This window comes from Marmota flaviventris, chromosome 17, assembly GCF_047511675.1.
Source record: "Marmota flaviventris isolate mMarFla1 chromosome 17, mMarFla1.hap1, whole genome shotgun sequence".
In the NCBI taxonomy this organism is placed as follows: domain Eukaryota; kingdom Metazoa; phylum Chordata; class Mammalia; order Rodentia; family Sciuridae; genus Marmota; species Marmota flaviventris.
The window spans coordinates 26,947,681-26,968,137 of NC_092514.1; the positions used below are offsets into that span (position 1 = coordinate 26,947,681).

The 20,457-nt window shown below is 41.7% G+C and overlaps 1 long non-coding RNA gene across 5 annotated transcripts; it reads left to right on the top strand.

The window, feature by feature from the left end:
• The first annotated feature begins 483 nt into the window (after window positions 1–483).
• Window positions 484–20,307, top strand: LOC114081042 (uncharacterized). Of its 5 annotated transcripts, XR_011704875.1 has the most exons (5): window positions 484–554; window positions 1,076–1,250; window positions 1,691–1,795; window positions 6,582–6,758; window positions 7,362–7,600. It is a non-coding gene; the product is annotated as an uncharacterized lncRNA (long non-coding RNA). The 5 variants fall into 5 exon arrangements; XR_011704876.1 differs by lacking the exons at window positions 6,582–6,758; window positions 7,362–7,600 and adding an exon at window positions 20,246–20,307; XR_011704877.1 differs by lacking the exon at window positions 6,582–6,758.
• The last annotated feature ends 150 nt before the right edge of the window (window positions 20,308–20,457 follow it).

The following is a 20,457-nucleotide window of genomic DNA, read 5'->3' on the forward strand; positions in this document are numbered from 1 at the left end:
GGTGTTGGGAGGATAGGGTGGGGCAGGAGCACAGATAGGTAACCATATACTTCAATGTCCACTTCACCTTTTGACTATATCCCTGGTTGCTCTAGAATTATTTTTAAAAGGGACATATTTTTCTCCTCTTTCCCTCTATCCCCTCCTAACCTGGGGTGAAAGTTATCTGTTGAGAGCCACAGCCAAAGGGGCCCCAGCAAACTTCCAGCTGCCAGCAAATTTCCAGCTGCCAGCTGATGATTAGCTCACAGGGGCCCCAGCAAACTTCCAGCTGCCAGCAAACTTCCAGCTGCCAGCTGATGTTTGGCTCACAGCGGCCCCAGCAACTTCTAGCTGCCAACTGATTGGCTCCTCTGCCGTGATGCTCATTGGGCTGTTTCCCTGCCCTTTCAGACCACAGAGCTGCTCATTGGGGAACTTTTTTTTTTGCTCCCCCCATGAGACCCAGCCAATCAGCCTCAAGAGCAGGAGGGGTGGGGGAGGTGGGGAGGCTTGTGGGAAGCCGGTGGTGGCAGTTGGGCTCTGAGGGTTTTCCTGAAGAGCTGTGTGGTGTGGTATGTATGTTCTAAAAATAAAGTTGGTTTCTTTTGACAAGTGGCTCCTGAATTGTGCCCAGCCAGACTGCGGCAGTTATCTGTGCTCCACAGGAAAGAGGTGTCTGCCAGAGGATCTAGGAAGAAAATATCTCCCAAATTAACAAGTGATTCCTAACACACCATCAGGGTGCCCTGGGATCCCCTGTCAGGGCACACCTGGAATGTAGACCTTGAAGAGCTTCTTTAAAAGCCCTCTGTTTTGCCTAATGGGCAGAATCACAGGCTCTGAGACAAGAGTCCCCCGTGTTTCTCCTTTGCTGGTAAAGCAATACAATTACTTTTTCCTTTTTCTCAAAACGGTGTCCTCATTATTAAACTGGCATGAATTGGCATAGGGGACAAGGACCAAGCTTTGGATTACATTATTAGAGTCATTTGTGACAACTGGAGGAAAGAGGAGGTGGGACAGCAGAAGGTGGACTTGTTGAGGGACCTGCTTGCTTCTGGCAAAGTCCTCACTTCCTTTCTCATTTCCACAGGGCTCAGCTCACTGAGCCTCCCTCCACTGATGGCCAGGTCATTCCTGCTTGCTCCTGGACCCCCAGCCTGGCCTGCCCACTGCCTGCCTCCCTGGAATAAACTGCTTGGAGTCCACCCCCAACCCTCCCTGTTCAGAGTATGCCCTAAACAGTAGAAATGTGTGAAGGCTGAAAGGTGAGTGACTCACCCGAGATGGAAATTTAACCAAGAGATTTTATTGGGAGGCTGCTTGAAGGGGAAGAAAAGGAGAGGAAGAGAGCAGCAGTGTGCACTTGCAAGCTTCAGCTTAAAAAGCGTTGCGTAGGTGACTTGGCGGGTGCTGATTGGCAGGGGGACTCAGGAACCGGCGAGTGGACACTGTGTCCCACAGGAATTGTCAAGAAAACTTTGGCACCCTTTGGCTTAGCGACCTTCAGAGAGGAGGGGGAGGCGTAAAGGATTATGTGATGTTCTTCTTGCAAGATGGAAACTTAACCTTAATGAGGAGAAACCCTATGGGGAAATAAAACCAAAAGGCAAGGTCTCCCATGCACCCAACAAGGGCCTCCTGAGCTTGGTGGTCTCCTAACCCTGTTTGGAGCCCTCACACCCTATTTGTTATTTTTTTTCCACAGGTACTGAACTACTAACTTGCACAGGAAATACAGTGGTTAACAAGATAGATGTGCTCTCAAAATTGAACATTCCAGGGGTGGAAAAGGCAATTTTAAAGAAGTAAGGTAGTTATCACATTTTAACTTATTCATTTTATTATTGATTTATATTCAGAACTGGAAATTATTGAAGCCAGTGCCTCACACATGCTCTGTAAGTGCTCTACAGCATCATTGAACTAGAGACACCCCCATCCAGTTTTGTTTCATTTTGAGGCAAAGACTTGCTAAATTGCCAAGACTGGCATCCAACTGGTAATCCTCCTACCACAGCCTCCCAAGTAACTGGAATACAGTGTGCATCACCACACCTAGTTTAATAGCACATTTTCTTCTTCTTTTTTTTAAGTTGTAGATAAACACAATATCTTTATTTTATTTATTTATTTTTATATGGTGCTGAGGATTGAACCCCATGCCTCTCACACACGCTAGGCAAGTGCTCTACCACTGACCTACAGCCCCAGCCCTTTTAGCACATTTTTATCTCTGCCATTCTTTGTAGCTCTAACTTTGCAGAGCTAGTGAGGTCATTGAAAAGCTTCCTGAAAAATTCTTCCAAATCCCACAGGAAATATCTCTTCAAAGATCTGTCTCTTTCTTTCAGTCTTTGAGATGATGTGCTCTTCTCTTGTTTGAAGAAAAAAATTCAGATCTCCTATAATGTTTTCAAACATTATTAATATTATTTTATCCATACAGAGTTGCATAAAAATAATTTAATGAGTATGTATGGACCACCCCACCCCAAATACAATTAATTTTTTTTCTCTTGTCCTCAAAAGAAGTACCAGCTTGGGCTGTGGATATGGCTCAGTGGTAGAGGGCTTGCCTAATATGCATGAGACCTGGTTTGGAGGATCCTGTCCTCAAATGAAGTACCATCTTACTGGGGTATGCCTATAGTTCCAGCAACTTGGAAGTGAGGCTGAGGCAGGAGGATGCAAGTTTGAAACAAGTCTCAACAACTTAGCAGGACCTTAAGCAACTTAGTGAAACCCATAACAAAATAAAAAATAGAAAGGTCTAAGGATATGGCTCAGTAGTTAGGGAGTCCTACATTCAATCCTCACCTCCAAAAGAAGAAACACAGGAGGAGGAGGAGGAGGAGGAGGAGGAGGAGGAGGAGGAGGAGGAGGAGGAGGAGGAGAGGGATGAGGGGAAAGATGAGGAAGAAAAGAAGGAGAATGAGGAGGAAGAAAAGGAAGAAACACTGCTGTCTCTCAAATTCACTAGTGATCAATTTAAGGCAAATATGTGGCCTGCTCATGGCCTGCTCTTAGTCCATCAGGACCAAGGGCTGAATCCCATCTTCAGGTCTACATTGAGAAGGCCCATTATTCAGGACAGGACAGTTGCTCTTATAGTTCAACATGACTTCTGGTGACCCTGCTCTACCTCTCATCATTTTCATCTCCACCACCCACCCCAAGACTCAAATTCTCCGTCTCTGACTCCCAGTCTGCATGCTCCTTCCTCCTGCACTCTTCCTGAATGGCACCTCTCTATGCAATACTCTTGCTGTACCTTCTGATCATTTATGGTTTCTTGTGCCTCATGGGTTTATTCTCATTGCCTTCTTCATATATTTCTCAGTTTGGGGACTCCCTCTTCTCTAATGCCTCTCTCAGGATGTCTCACAGACAAATTTCCCATGAATGGAGACCCAGGTAGTTGCTGAGTGATCATGCAGACAGGGTACCTCTATTCAGAAGGGCTGTCACCTCCAGCAATCTCATAGTTCTCTGGCTACGTGCTTGCCTGGCCGTGGATCAGCTACTTGTTTGTCACTCAGTCAGATATGGCCTACATGATAGGTCTGTGCTAGGTAGATATTACTGTGTAAGGAAAATTCCCACATAGTCTTACTGGTATACAAATATAAACATTTACTTCACTTCTCCATGTAAAAATAATTTATTTCTAAAAATGGTTCCAAGGGTACAGGATGCAGTAGAGAATGCCTGTAAAACCAGTGGCTTGGGATGCAGAGGAGGAGGATCACAAGTTCAAAGCCAGCCCCAGCAACAGGGAGACACCAGGCAACTCAGTGAGACCCTGTCTTTAAGTAAAATGCAAAAAAAAAAAGGACTTGAGATGTGGCTCAGTGATTGAGTGCCCCTGAGTTTAATCCCATATACACCTGAAAAGAAAAGAATAGAAAACAATGCCTGGGATGAGGGTCATTTCCCCTCCCTCTCTCAGTCTTTCTTCAGGAAGCCTAATTGACCATGGACCCCTAATTTTTGGATTGTAAATAACTTCCATGGGAGACTAACTACTCCCTCTTGAAATATAACAGATGCCTGCGAAAACAGCCATTCCTTCTAATCTGTTTCTGTAACCATGCTTTATGTTAGAGACCCTGCACAAGAACTTCATCCCCATAGATTGGGGATTTTTAATAATAAAAAAAGCCCCAATTATAGGATGGGTTTAGTTGATGCCAAATAACCTATAAATGTTGTGAGAAACTGTGGATCATGGATCAGAATTAGGAGTTTTGTTTTCCTCTGGGCCCGCTGCCATAAAATAAGTTTGGAGTTCTCCTCTCTGAGTGCTGCTTGCTGCTTCTCAATCAGTCTGTTTCCAGTAACACTAACACAGAAGGTCTCAGTCTCCAGTCCACCCTGGAAAACAGGTAGTAGTCTCAAAAGGAGAAGGGAAAAATAAACAACAATGAAGAATATGACATAAAGAGACACCTGAAGCCTGCTCTCATCTTTTTCATTTATTTCTGGGAGGAACTCTCTCTTTGTGACAGTCAGACATAATGAGGCCACTGTACATCTCCTTGGGCTGCCTAGTTTACAAGATATTCCCATTGACCTAAGGAAGCCTTACCACTAGCTCAGAAAGCAAGTGGTATCACTCTAACTTTATATAGAGATGAGGTAATTGAGACATAAAAACATGAAATGGCTTGGTTAAATCTTCAATCAGGTAAGGACTCAAAGAAGGAGGCCAGACAGTTGTGTGCAGAAAAAGAAGACACTGATGTTAGGTAACTCCCAGTGTGTGACTAGCTCCCCCAACTGCTCCATCATCACTTCCTCATGTTTCCCTCACCAGCTGTAGCTGGTGATAAGGGCCTTTCTCCCTTAACATTCTGATCCTGCCATTTTCCTACCACATCTTTTCTCTGACCTTTACTCATGCTCCAGCCTATTTTCCTTTGGACCCAGGAACCTCTGGCTCACCTTCACTTATTGCCCACCATATGCCTGAGGAAGTGTGCCCACTGTGGGGGGCTCTTCCTTATACCTCTTTGCCTAGTCTTCATTGAGGCCAATGCCCTCCTACTGGTGCCTGATGGGAAGACTTGAAACAGGGACTCACTCAGCATTCATGTGTTGCTCATGCCTGGCTTCATTGCATGAGGATTGATGGTAACAAGACTAGAGCATAGGCTCTTGGCCAGGGGTCTGGGCACTACTGTAAGGAGTTCTGAATGGAAAGAGAGGGACAAGAAAAAAAGATAGCACTCCAGAGGGGATGGCATGTATTTGGTGGGAACTAGTAATGTGCCTGATCCTCCCTGCACACAATCAGCACACTGTAGACAGCCCTGGAGCCCCCAAGAATCTGACCTGAGTATCTGATAGGAAGGGGAAAGTAAGGAAGCGCAAAGTCTCTAAAGAGCTTCCCTTCTAGGTCAAAGCGTATCCTACCTGACCCTTCCTGCCTTCCCAGATAAGCAAATATTAGAGACCCCTCACTACAAGGGTTTAAGCAGAAGGACCAGCTGGTTGTGCGGGAGGTTTTCAGGACAGGGTAATGATAGGTATGAGGGGTACAACAAAAGGGTCTGAAGCCAGGCCGTAATGTCACCCATCAGTCTCTCTACCTATTAGCTCAGAGTTGCCCTTCCCCTCCTCCTCATCCACTCACTCTCAGCCCACATTCTGGATGCCCACTCTGTGCTGGGTGCTAAGGATAAACTCAGAAGCAGGACATTAGGGCAGAGAAGTTGCCCTCAAGTCTTCTTGGAGATGAGGATCTGCTGGGAAAAGTGAAGGAAGAGGGGACACAGATTTCCTAGACCTCCTCTGATTTTTCCCCATTTAGGGGAAGTTTTGAATGGTCAACCTAATGTGATTTCTTTGTGGGGTAAAGATGAGGGATCTACCCTGTATAGTTCCCCTCTTTTCAGGACAGCTGACTGATAAAATTCTCTAGAAGGGGTCTCACCTTCATGCCTTTTCCTGGCCACACCTCTATTAGCTAAGTGGGATACCCCTCCTTTACCTAACAACTCCCTCTTACTTCTGAGGTCCCTTCTACTCCCCATCTCTTGCATGGATTCATGGCTGTTGGACGCTACTCTATCTCTCTGACTTCAGCTTTCTCTGAGATGTCACACTCCTCCAGGCCTAAACACTCACCCATTGTCATATCATGTCCCTTTTCCAGCATAAACCACCTCTCACTTCTCCACAAAGTCTACCTAGTCTTCTTCAGGAGCCACCTCCAAGGATGTGTTCCCAACATTCTCATCCACAGCTGTCTTCCTCCCCTCCAAAGTGCCACATGATACCACAGAGACACAGACAAGGTCCCCACTCCCCTGGAAGCCTGACTTCTTTAGTGGGGGCAAATGGTATGAAAGAAGCAAAACCCAAAGCCCCATGAGAGCAAGGACTGCCTGTTTTGTTGGTTGATGTGTGCCTGGTGCCTAGACCAGTGCCTTCAACTAACAGGAACCTGGTTAATATTCACTGAATGAAGGAAATAAATAAATTTGTAAGATGATTTCAGAGAGCAGTGTATGCCATCAAAATTAAAATTAATAAGACTGGAGGTATAGCTCATGGGTAGATATATCACGTGAAATAATGGGTTTGGTCCCCAGCCCCAGCACTACTGCAAATGAGAGAGAGAGAAAGAGAGAAAGAGAGAGAGAGAATAGAGAAGAGAAGAGAGAGACACAAACAGAGAGAGAGAGAGAGAGAGACTGCAAGCCAGACATGGTAGACATGCCTGCAATTTCACTTACTCAGAAGGAAGATTATGCCAGGTGGAATCACAGGTATGAGACCAACCTGGACAGTAAAAAATTCAAAGGGCTTAGATAAGCCTTGATGGAGAGTGCCCCAGGTTCAATTGTAAGTACCACAAAATAAATAAATAAATAAATAAATAAAAGAGAGAGAGAGAGAGAGAATAAAATCATAAGTTTGATTGAGGTCAAACTGCAAAAAATAAAGAACTAGAGAGACCATGAGCAAGCTATACATGTAGCTCTGTGGCAGAGTGCCCTGGGTTGTTCTATCCCTAGCACCACAAAAAAAAAATTAAAAAATAAAGCTATCATAAAGAGTTCCAGGGGCAGGCAGTTGGAGACTTTGGAATTTTGGATTTTGGTTTTGTGTGGGTGTGTGTGTGTGTGTGTGTGTGTGTGTACATGCATGCTTACTGGGGATTGAACTCACGGCATTGGGAATGATAAATACATGCCCTATTACTACTCAGCTACATCCCTAGCACCAGCTCAATGAACTTTTACAAAGTAAACTGACCCCATGCCCAGTTCAAGAAAAAGTTCATTCATAAGTCTTAGAGCAATGAGAGCTACATTCAGAAGGTTAAGGGACTGCTGTTAACACTCCCTCTTCTCTAATGTCTCTTTCAGGTTGTCTCACACACATAGTTCCCATGAATGAAGATCCACATAGTTTCTGAGTGATCATGCAGACAGGGTACCTCTGTTCAGCAGGGCTCTCACCTTCAGAAATCTTCTAAGTCTCTGGCTACATGCTTGCCTGCCTGTGGATCAGCTACTAGTTTGTCACTCCCGTCAGCTGTGGCCTGCATGATAGGGTTTGTACTGGGCAGCTATTGCTGTGTAAGGAAAACTCCCATATGGTCTTAGTAGCATACCAACATAAGCATTTATTTCACATAACTGTGCATAGATTGGTTGAAGGTGGGCTGATCTATGCTGAGATCCAACAGGGACATTATCCTTGTATTTTACACCTTCTTTTTATCAGTGGGTTAACTCAGGCATGTTCTTCTGATGGCCATGATAGTGGCAAGTGGCAACACACAACACCTCTTGAGGCCTAGGCTCAGAACCAGCATCTTGTTGAGTGTGCCCACTTTACTTTCTGGGCATATGGTGGGAGGTGTATTCTACCTCTTCCTGAGTGGACAGTGGGCAGGAGAATAACTCAATTGCTTAGCAAAGGACATGGATATGTGGAGGTTGGAGGACTTGCAATTAATAGTTCCATTTTTACTGCAGATCACAGGGTCATATGGCTCTAGGCATGGTGAAACATCTGTATAGAATCCCTCAAAGGAGGCTGTGGAATGAGAGTCTGAGGTTTCTCAGGGAGACACAAGTTGAGGGACACTGTGTGCAATATTTACAATAACCACTAGGGCTGGGGATATAGTTCACTAGTAGAGCACTTATGTAGCCCTGGGTTAAATGTTTAGGAACTCAAACAAACACACACACACACAAACACAAACACACACACAAACACACACACAATGATAATAATAATAAATAAAAATAACTGCTATTCAGATTTTAAATAGGCCTTCTAAAACACAGGAAAATGTAAAAACTTTAAAGAAAAAGAACAGAAGATATTGGAAGGAGCAGGGAAATATTTTTAAAACATTCAACAAGCCACCAGAAGCAAAACCAAATATCATTTACCACAGTTATTGCCTATGCGTCAGAGGAAACCTGTTGGGGAAAGTTCAAAGCATTTTCTTTTTTCAGGTGTCCTCTCTCTAGAGGTCAATTCTTCATAGCTTTTTTTCCATCCAGCTTCTCCTACTTATAAACAGCAAGGACTCCTCTCAGATCCTGGCACTCAGTGTTAGTGGTAATTTGCTCCATTATCCACGTCTCTCTAGTGTTTTGAGTGGGACTTGGGGAAAAGCCATATCAGAGGTCCCCACGTGGCTCCCACTTTCCATGCAATACCACTTTTCGTTGCATGCCCTGTGAAGTCCCAAGGAACTTACTGCTACCCTCGTCTCTTCCATGGGCACTACCGCAACCTACAAGTATGGGGGCTAATTCTGCAGGGGGCTGCACACTCCTATTTGTGCCTGAGACTAAGCTGGGTCTTGGTCCTAAACTGTGAATCCCCATATCTCTGCCACAGGCACTCATGAAGCCAGGGTTTAAAGCATTACTCTCTGTATCAAAATCTACTCTTTACTTTCTTGCTGCCAGAAACACAACTCAAACCAATTCACACTATCAAAAGGTTCCAAGGTTCATATATGAATACATGACCAGTGTAACCCCACGTCATGGACAACCACTAAAATAGGAGGTCAAACTCCACATACATATGATATGTCTAAATATATTCTACTGTCATGTGTAACAAAAATGAACAAATAAAACATTTAAAGGGGAAAAGAAAAAGAAAAGGTACCAAGGAGCACCAGGCGTGTTGCCCACACCTGTAATCCCAGTGGCTCAGGATACTGAGGAAGGAAGACCACGAGTTCAGAGACAACATCAGTAACTTAGACCTAAGCAACTCAGAGAGACCATGTTTCTAAATAAAATCACAAAAAGGCCTAGGGACATGGCTGTGGATTAGCTCCCCTGGATTCAATCCCTGGAGAAAGAAAGAAAGAAAGGAAGGAAGGAAGGAAGGAAGGAAGGAAGGAAGGAAGGAAGGAAGGAAGGAAGGAAGGAAGGAAGGAAGGGAAAGAAAGAAGGAAGGAAGGAAGGAAGGAAGGAAGGAAGGAAGGAAGGAAGGAAGGAAGGAAGGAAGGAGGAAGGAAAGAAAAAGGTTCTAAGAAGTGATCAGGCTTCAGGCATGACTGGATGTGCAGATACAAATGATGTCATAACACCTCACTCTCTCACTGAATGGCTCTTTCGTCTGGAATCATTCCTGCTCAAACAGGCAGGCCCTGCCTCAAGGTGAAACAGGCCACCATCAACCTCATCACCTCAACAAAAAACAGAATTTTGCCTCTATTCCCAGCAGCTCCAGAGGTGGAAGCAGGAGGTTCACAAGTTCAAAGCCAGTCTCAGCAATTTTGCAAGGTTCTAAGCAACTCAGTGAGACCCTGTCTCTAATTAAAATACAAAATATGGATGGGGAGGGGCTGGAGTTGTGGCTCAGTGGTGGAGCACTCGGCTGGCTTGTGTGAGGCCCCAGGTTTGATCCTCAGCACCTCATATAAATAAATTAACTGATTAAATTAAAAGATTCATTTACAACTGAAATATATTTTATTTTATTTTTTTTTATTATTGGTTGTTCAAAACATTACAAAGCTCTTGACATATCATATTTCATACATTTGATTCAAGTGGGTTATGAACTCTCATTTTTACCCCGTATACAGATTGCAGAATCACATCAGTTACACATCCACGTTTTTACATAGTGCCATACTATTGTCTATTGTATTCTGCTGCCTCTCCTATCCTCTACTATCCCCCCTCCCCTCCCCTCCCCTCCCATCTTCTCTCTGTACCCCATCTACTGTAATTCATTTCTCTCCCTTGTTTTTTTTCCTTTCCCCTCACTTCCTCTTATATGTAATTTTGTATAACAATGAGGGTTTCCTTCCATTTCCATGCAATTTCTCTTCTCTCTCCCTTTCCCTCCCACCTCTCTTCCCTGTTTAATGTTAATCTTTTTCTCATGCTCTTCCTCCCTGCTCTGTTCTTAGTTGCTCTCCTTATATCAAAGAAGACATTTGGCATTTGTTTTTTAGGGATTGGCTAGCTTCACTTAGCATAATCTGCTCTAATGCCATCCATTACCCTGCAAATGCCATGATTTTGTCATTTTTTAGTGCTGAGTAATACTCTATTGTGTATAAATGCCACATTTTTTTTATCCATTCATCTATTGAAGGGCATCTAGGTTGGTTCCACAGTCTAGCTATTGTGAATTGTGCTGCTATGAACATCGATGTAGCAGTATCCCTATAATATGCTCTTTTAAGGTCTTCAGGGAATAGTCTGAGAAGTGCAATAGCTGGGTCAAATGGTGGTTCCATTCCCAGCTTTCCAAGGAATCTCCATACTGCTTTCCAAATGGGCCGCACCAATTTGCAGTCCCACCAGCAATATACAAGTGTACACTTTTCCCCACATCCTCGCCAGCACTTGTTGTTGTTTGACTTCATAATGGCTGCCAATCTTACTGGAGTGAGATGGTATCTTAGGGTGGTTTTGATTTGCATTTCTCTGACTGCTAGAGATGGTGAGCATTTTTTCATGTATTTGTTGATTGATTGTATGTCCTCCTCTGAGAAGTGTCTGTTCAGGTCCTTGGCCCATTTGTTGATTGGATTATTTGTTTTCTTATTTTTTAATTTTTTTAGTTCTTTGTATACTCTGGATATTAGGGCTCTATATGAAGTGTGAGGAGTAAAAATTGTTCCCAGGATGTAGGCTCCCTATTTAACTCTCATTGTTTCTCTTGCTGAGAAAAAATTCTTTAGTTTGAGTAAGTCCCATTTGTTGATTCTTGTTTTTAACTCTTGTGCTATGGGTGTCCTATTAAGGAATTTGGAGCCCAACCCCACAATATGTAGATTGGAACCAACTTTTTCTTCTATCAGACGCAGAGTCCCTGTTTTGATATCAAGCTCCTTGATCCATTTTGAGTTAACTTTTGTGCATGGTGAGAGAAAGGGATTCAGATTCATTTTGTTGCATATGGATTTCCCGTTTTCCCAGCACCATTTGTTGAAGATGCTCTCCTTTCTCCATTGCATGCTTTTAGCCCCTTTGTCAAATATAAGATAATTGTAATTTTGTGGATTGGTCTCTGTGTCCTCTATTCTGTACCATTGGTCCACCTGCCTGTTTTGGTACCAGTACCATGCTGTTTTTGTTACTATTGCTCTGTAGTATAGTTTGAATCTGGTATCGCTATACCGCCTGAATCACTCTTCCTGCTTAGAATTGCTTTTGCTATTCTGGGTCTTTTATTTTTCCATATGAATTTCATGATTGCTTTATCTATTTCTACAAGAAATGCCATTGGGATTTCGATTGGCATTGCATTAAACCTATAGAGAACTTTTGGTAATGTCGCCATTTTGATGATGTTAGTTCTGCCTATCCATGAACAGGGTATATTTTTCCATCTTCTAAGATCTTCTTCTATTTCTCTCTTTAGGGTTCTGTAGTTTTCATTGTATAAATCTTTTACCTCTTTTGTTAGGTTAATTCCCAAGTATTTTATTTTTTTTGAGGATATTGTGAATGGGGTGGTTTTCCTCATTTCCATTTCAGAAGATTTGTCGCTGATATACAGGAATGCCTTGGATTTATGCGTGTTGATTTTATATCCTGACACTTTGCTGAATTCATTTATTAGCTCTAGTAGTTTCTTTGTAGACCCTTTTGGGTCTGCTAGGCATAAGATCATGTCACCGCAAATAGTGATAATTTAAGTTCTTCTTTTCCTATCTTTATGCCTTTAATTTCTTTTGTCTGTCTAATTGCTCTGGCCAGTATTTTGAGAACTATATTGAATAGAAGTAGTGAGAGATGGCATCCCTGTCTTATTCCAGATTTTAGAGGGAATGCCTTCAATTTTTCTCCATTTAGAATGATGCTAGCCTGAGGCTTAGCATAGATAGCTTTTACAATGTTGAGGTAAGTTCCTGTTATCCCTAGTTTTTCTAGTGTTTTGAACATAAAAGAATGCTGTACTTTGTTGAATGCTTTTTCTGCATCTATCAAAATGATCATATGGTTCTTATCTTTAAGTCTATTTGATGTGGTGAATAACATTTATTGACTTCCAAATATTGAACCAGCCTTGCATCCCAGGGATGAATCCCACTTGATCATGGTGCACAATTTTTTGATATGTTTTTGTATCCAATTCACCAGAATTTTATTGAGGATTTTTGCATCTAGGTTCATTAGAGATATTGGTCTGTAGTTTTCTTTCTTTGAAGTGTCTTTGTCTGGTTTCGGGATCAGGGTGATGTTGGCCTCATAGAATGAATTTGGAAGAGCTCCCTCTTTTTCTATTTCCTGAAATAACTTGAAAAGTGTTGGTATTAATTCTTCTTTAAAGGTTTTGTAAAACTCCGCTGTATACCCGTCCGGTCCTGGGCTTTTCTTGGTTGGTAGTCTTTTGATGGCTTCTTCTATTTTCTCCATTGTTATTGGTCTGTTTAAATTGTGTGTATCCTCCTGACTCAATCTGAGCAAATCATATGACTTAAGAAATTTATCGATGTCTTCACTATCTTCTATTTTATTGGAATATATGGTTTCAAAATAATTTCTAATTATCTTCTGTATTTCTGTAGTGTATGTTGTGATATTGCCTTTTTCATCCTGTATGTTAGTAATTTGAGTTCTCTCTCTTCTTCTCTTCGTTAGCATGGCTAAGGGTCTGTCGATCTTATTTATTTTTTCAAAGAACCAACTTTTAGTTTTGTCAATTTTTTCAATAGTTTTTGTTTCAATTTCATTGATTTCTGCTCTGATTTTAATTATTTCTTGCCCTCTGCCACATTTGCTGTTGTTTTGCTCTTCCTTTTCTAGGGTTTTGAGATGAAGTGAGAGCTCATTTATTTGTTGGTTTTTTTCTCTTTTTGAGGAATGAACTCCAGGCAATGAATTTCCCTCTTAAAACTGCTTTCATTGTGTCCCATAGACTCCAATATGTTGTGTCTGTATTTTCATTTATCTCTAAGAATTTTTTTATTTCCTCCTTTATGTCTTCTGTAACCCATTGATCTCTCGGTAACATATTGTTCATTTTCCAGGTGATGCAGGATTTTTCCCTTCCTTCTTTTATCATTGATTTCCAGTTTTATTCCATTCTGATCAGATAAGATGCATGGTATTATCTCCACACCTTTATATTTACTAAGAGCTGCCCTATGGCATTATATATGGTCTATTTTTGAGAAGGATCCATGTGCTGCTGAGAAGAACGTTTACCCACTTGATGATGGTTGATATATTCTATATATGTCGGTTAAGTCTAGGTTATTGATTGTGTTATTGAGTTCTATAGTTTCTTTATTCAACTTTTGTTTGGAGGATCTGTCCAATAGTGAGAGAGGTGTGTTGAAGTCACCCATAATTATTGTGTTGTGGTCTATGTGATTCTTGAACTTGAGGAGAGTTTGTTTTATGAATGTTGCAGCACCATTATTTGGTGCATACATATTGATAATTGTTATGTCTTGTTGGTGAATGGTTCCTTTTAACAGTATATAGTGTCCTTCTTTATCTGTTTGATTAACTTAGGTTTATTTTTTTTTAATTTTTTATTGTTGGTTGTTCAAAACATTACAAATTTCTTGACATATCATATTCCACACTTTGACTCAAGTGGGTATTAACTTAGGTTTAAAGGTGATTTTATTCGATATGAGTATAGCCACTCCTGCTTGCTTCCAAGGACCATGTGAGTGGTATGATTTTTCCCAACCTTTCACCTTCAGTCTGTGTATGTCTTTTCCTATCATATGAGTCTCCTGAAGGCAGCATATTGTTGGATCTGTTTTTTTAATCCAAGTCTCTAGCCTATGTCGCTTAATTGGTGAGTTTAAGCCATTAACGTTTAGGGTTACTATTGATATATGGTTTGTACTTCCAGTCATTTTTATTTATTTATTTATTTGTTTGTTTGTTTATTTTAATTTGGCTTGTTTTTCCTCTTTGATTATTTTTCCCCCCTTTACTGAGTTACCTCCCACTGTTGGTTTGGGTGCTGTTTTTCATTTCCTCTTCTTGTAGTGTTTTGCTCAAAATGCTTTGCAGTGCTGGTTTTCTGGCTGCAAATTCTTTTAACTTTTGTTTATCGTGAAATATTTTAATTTCATTGTCAAACCTGAAGCTTAATTTTGCTGGATACAATATTCTTGGTTGGAATCCATTATCTCTCAGCGTTTAAAATACGTTGTTCCAGGATCTTCTCGCTTTCAACGTCTGTGATGAAAAATCAGCTGTTAACCTAATTGGTTTACCCCTGAATATAATCTGCCTCCTTTCTCTTGTAGCTTTTCATATTCCCTCCTTGTTTTGTATGTTGAATATCTTCATAATAATGTGTCTTGGAGTTGGTCTATTACGGATTTGTATGTTTGGGGTCCTGTAGGCTTCCAGGATTTGGCAATCCATTCCATATTTTCATGTCTGGAAAGTTTTCTAAAATTATTTCATTCAACAGATTGCTCATTCCTTTGGTTTGGACCTCTATACCTTCCTCTATCCCAATGACTCTTAAGTTTGTTTTTTTTTATGACATCCCACATCTCTTAGATGTTTTGCTCGTGGTTTCTTACCAGCATTTCTGCGTTGACTATACTTTTTTGAGTTGATATACTTTGTCTTCATTATCTGATGTTCTGACTTCTACTTGATCTGGTCTACTTGTAATATTCTCATTTGAGTTTTTGATTTGGTTTATGGTTTCCTGCATTTCTAGTATTACTGTTTGATTTTTTTTTAATCTCTATCTCCTGGTAGAGTTGATTTTTTGCTTCTTGAATCTGTTTATATAATTCATTTTCAAAGTATTCTTTCATTATTTGGACTTGCTGTCTAATGACTTCTTTAAGATTCCATTCCATCTGAGTCAGGTATGCCTTGAGTTCTTTATCTGTCCATTTTTCTGATATCTCTAGGTTCTCCTGTAAATTTAAGTTATCCTGCATTGTTTGTAATCCTTTTTTCCCTTGTTTTTTCATGGTGCTCATGTTACTTTCCAACTCTGACTGCTGTGTTTCTGTTTTCTCCTATAAATTTGTTTTGGTTTTGTATAGCTCCAAGATTTCTCCTTTGTGTTGGGAGACAATGTTTAGAGATGTTGGATTTAATTGTGATTTAAGGTAAATTCATTAGTTTCATTAAAGGCCTAGAGATTTTGATGGCATGTAGAGAATTGAGGGTTGAACTTAGGATTTTATGTTAAGGTCGGGAGATATGATGGTATGGAGGTTAGTATATCTTAGCTTCTTTGGGGGGTTGCTCAAATGCAGGCGGATATTAACAAGAGAATAGACAGGAGTACTTGGGGGTAGTTAGGGGCTTAGGCAGACTATAGACCGTCTCATAATATTCATCTATTTGCATTTAGTAAATTACACATAATCGGAGTGGTCGTGCTTGGGAGGAAAGATAGGGAAAAGGTAAGGAAGCAAACCAAGAAAGAGAGAGGGAAAGAAGAAAGAAAGAGAAAAAATAGAAAAGAAAAAGAAGAAATGATTAAAAAAATAATAAAGTAAAGTAAAAATTACAATTTAAAAAAAGAGAAAAAAAAAAAGCACTGTTTGGCTTCTATTTTCTTAGCTTCCAGTAGGTGGAGCTCTGCCTTCCGGACCAAGATTTTGCGCTCGGTCTGTAGGAAACAATCCATATGAGGCCACTCCCTCCTCCCCCACCTGGTATCTCTCCAATTCTGTTCACTTAGGTTTATTCCTGGCCTCTAGTCTCCTCGCTTCTCCCACCAGACAGGCCTTCCCCAATGTGGTACCTCTTCACAGTTCAAGCTACACTCTGAGCCTGCAGTTTCCTGGATGTGGAGTGCGGCTATTGGGAACCGGCCTCCTATTCTTTCGATTCCCTCCGATAGACACTCCCCCGAGAGCTGTGAGACAGGTTTTGTTTTAGCCGCTGGTGGGAGGGGGGAGTTGGAGGTCAGGTGCCTTTACCTTTTCCCATGCCTCTATTCACAATCACTCTGATAATCACGCCCCCAGAAAGCTGGGGAGATATTTTATGCGATTTCCCCACTGTATGGGAGAAGAACTAAATGTCACACACCTGTTCTATCGCTGAACTTGCTGCGATGGGGTCGGATCTGTTGGAAACTGGCGATGGTGACATCAGCTCTCCAAGATGGTGGCCGCTTGCTTCCTCGGTGGGGTGTCCAGTCTGGAGGGCAGATCTGGACTGTTTCTCTCCCCCGTCTCAAACCCAGAACACAGCCTGGAGCACCGTGAGGGCACAGTTGGCAGGACCCAACAGATTCCTTAGCACCATTTCTCTGCGTTGCTGGCATGTCGGTGCGCAGGCTCCGGCTGTGGGGCAGGCCACTGATCAATCAGCCTGAATGTCCAGGCGCACAGTTCACTCGCGATTGAGCAGCAGTAACTGATCCTCGGGTGTTGAAATTCTTCCTCTAGGTTTCAGTGCACCCCAATTTTGCTGGAAATTCCTAACAAGATAGCTTCTGGCCGTTCTAAACTCGCTAATCACCTGCGCAGTGACGCGGTACATGGGGGTGTCACACTCTATTCACCGCCATCTTCCCTAAAATATATTTTAAAGAAAAGGGTGGGGGTGGCTTGGGAAGTCCCTCAGTGCTTGAGTGGCCCTGAGTTCATTCTCTGGTACAAAAAAAAAAGAACTTCTTTGACCTCCAATTGATGAACGAAAACAAGAACACAAATAAATTTTAAAAATGGATTCTTCATGGAACATCCTTGGATTGTACAGTCATCACTGAGTCAAACGTTGAGGCCAAATGATGCAATGTTCTAACAAATCAGGCCTCAGTCTCGAGTCTATTCTGAGAAACAGGTAGTTATCGCTAAAGGAGAGAGGATCAATAAACAAATATTAGGAATATAAAATGAAGCCAAGCATGGTGGTACTCCCAGACCTTGGGAGTCTGAGGCAGGAGGATCATGAGTTCAAAGACAGCTTCAGCAACATAGTGATGCCCTAAGTAACTCACTAAGACCCTGTCTTAAATAAAATGATAAAGGGCTGGAGATATTCAGTGGTTAAGTGCTCCTGGGTTCAATACCCAGTTAAATTTTTAAAAAATTATATATATATATATATATATATATATATATATATATATATATGAAATAAACTGACAACTGAAGCCTGCTATCATCTTTTTTATTTCTTTCTGGGAGGAAATCTCTCAATGTGACAAAGAAAAATGATGAGGCCACTGTACATAATTTTTGAACTGCCTAGTTTACCAAATATTCCCCTTGTCCTAAGGAATCCTTACAACCAGCTCAGGAGGCAAGTGGTACCACACTCTACCCTTTATAGAGATGAGGCAATTGTGACTTAAAGACATGAGATGGCTTGGTGATATGTTCAAACAGGTAAGGAATCAAAGACTGTGAGCACATGGATGCAGAAAAAGAAGACATGGACACCAGGCAGCTTGCAGTGTGTGACTAACTCCACCAACTGCTCCATCAGCATCCACCCCCACTCCTCACAAGCTGCAGCTAGTGATAGGGCCTCTCTCCCTTATCATTGTGATCCTGCCCATTTCTACCACATCTTTTCTCTGCCCTTTACTCGTGCTCCAAACTGTGTTCCTCTGGACCCAGAAACCTCAGGCTCACTTTCACTTACTGCCCATCATGTGCCTGAAGAAGTGTGCTTGCTATGTGGGACTCTCCCTTATACCCTTTTCCCTAATTTGCATCGTGGCCAATGCCCTCCTACTGGTTCCTGATGGGAAGACCTGGAGCACTGACCAACTGCCGCAGTCTGGCTGGGCACAAATCACGAGCCACTGAAGCAGGAATAAACTTTATTTTTAAACTGCAGGAAAACACTTCACACAGCTCCCGGGGAATCCTCCTGAACGCCAGGAGGCTTGTCCAGGAACCCCCAGCCGGAAATATCTCTCCCGGAAATCCCTCCTCCTGCACTTCCCCAACCAATGGGAACTCTCGGGGAATCCCCGGAAATCCCCACGAGAACTCCAAAATAGTGCGAGAACTCAAAAGTTGCGGCAGAGGCGGATAGTAATGCCTCGCCTGTCAATCAATACTGTTGGCAAAATGCCAGGGGCCATACAGACTCAGCCGTGGCTCTCAGCAACCAACACAGCGTGCATGTCAATGTTGTATATTAATCAACTTTAGCTTTTAAAGACAAATCTAGACTCGGTAATGTAGTGTAATACCCTAAAATAGAAGTTGTTTGGCCAAAGTTGTACAAACCCTAATTTTCTAAAGAATAAAACTTAAGGGGCTGGGAATATAACTCAGTTGGCAAAGTGCTTGTTTCGCATGCACAAGTCCCTGGGTTCAATCCCCAGCACCACAAATAAATAAAGAAATAAAGAATAAAACTAGACATAAGAGATTGTCTTGATACATAAGAAATTCTTGTTACTTCAACCATAGAGGATTAAACTTTGGTTTATATCAGCACTTTAAAATTTGACATTGGGGGAAAAAAAGATTTTCTGGTCTTTTTCCTGCCACAGGAGGGAAATACAGGAGAAAATGTGTCTTTTCAGAGTCTAGAAAAAGTAGTCTAATTTTTTAAATGACAGTAAAGCTAAGAGAGCTCTATCTTGAGAATCTCCCAGTTTCACGATCTGGTCACATTATCTCCTCCTTCAGGGAAACTTGGTTGCTCTTATCAATATTATTAGCGGCCTGCATTTCTCCTTCAGTGAACAGGTAGTGTGTCACATATAACTAAAAAGAACAAATTTTTTAAATTTTAAAAAAATAAAAGGTTCCAAGGACCAAGGAGTGCTGGGTGTGGTAGTGCAAATCCATAATCCCAGCAGCTCAGGAAGCTGAGGCAGGAGGAGGATCACAAGTTCAAAGCCAGGCTCAGCAACTTAGCCCTAAGCAACTCAGTGAGACCCTGTCTCTAAAATAAATAAATATATATATACCAAAAAAGTGGGGGGGTGGCTGGGGATGTGGTTCAGTGATTAAATGCCCCTGGGTTCAATCACTAGTACAAAAAAAAAAAAGATTCCAAGAAGTGATCAGGCATGGCTGGATATGCAGATTCAAATGATGTCGTTACACCTCACTCCATCTCTCAGGGTTCTTTCCTCTGGATTGACTTCCTGCTCAAACAGGCAGGCCCTGCCTCATGGTGTAAACAAGCCACCAGCAATCTTAGCACTTCAACAAAAAAAAATGAATTTTTAAAATGTATTCTTCATGGAACAGGCTTGGATTGTACAGCAGTCACTGAGTCAAACATTGATGCCAGATAATGGAATATTCTAACAAATCAGGCCTCATTCTCAAGTCTACCCTGAGAAACAGGTATTAGTCTCAAAAGGAGAAGAAATCAATAAACAAATATTAAGAAAATGAAATGAGGGCTGGGGTTGTAGCTCAGTGGTAGAGTGGCTTGCTTAACACACATGAGGCACTGGGTTCAATCCTCAGCTCCAAATAAAAATAAATTTTAAAAAATGAAGGTATTGTGTCTATCTACAGAAAAAAAATTAAAAAAAGAAAAAGAATATGAAATGATACTAGGCACGGTGGTACATGTCTATAATATCCACAGCTCGGAATGCTGAGGCAGGAGGACCACAAGTTTAAAGCCAGCCTCAGCCCTTAGTGAGGTCCTAAGCAATTCATTGAGACCCTGTCTCTAAATAAAATACAAAATATCTAGGAAGTGGCTCAGTATTTAAGTGTCCCTGGATTCAATCCCTGGAGAGAGAGAGAGAGAGAGAGAGATATTACCATATGTATATTTCATATGTGTGTGTGTGTGTGTGTGTGTGTATGAAATAAAAACAACTGAAGCCTATCATCCTTTTCATTTCTTTCTAGGAGGGACACTGTGTGACAGATGGAAATCATGAGGCCACAATACACTTTCTTGTGCTGTCTAGTTTACAAAATACTCCCCTTGTCCTAAGGAACCCTCACAACCAGCTCAGGAGGCAAGTGGTGTCACTCTACCCCTTATAAAGATGAGGGAATTGAGACTTACAGGCATGAAATGGATTGGTTAAGTCTTCAAACAGGGAAGGAACCAAAGA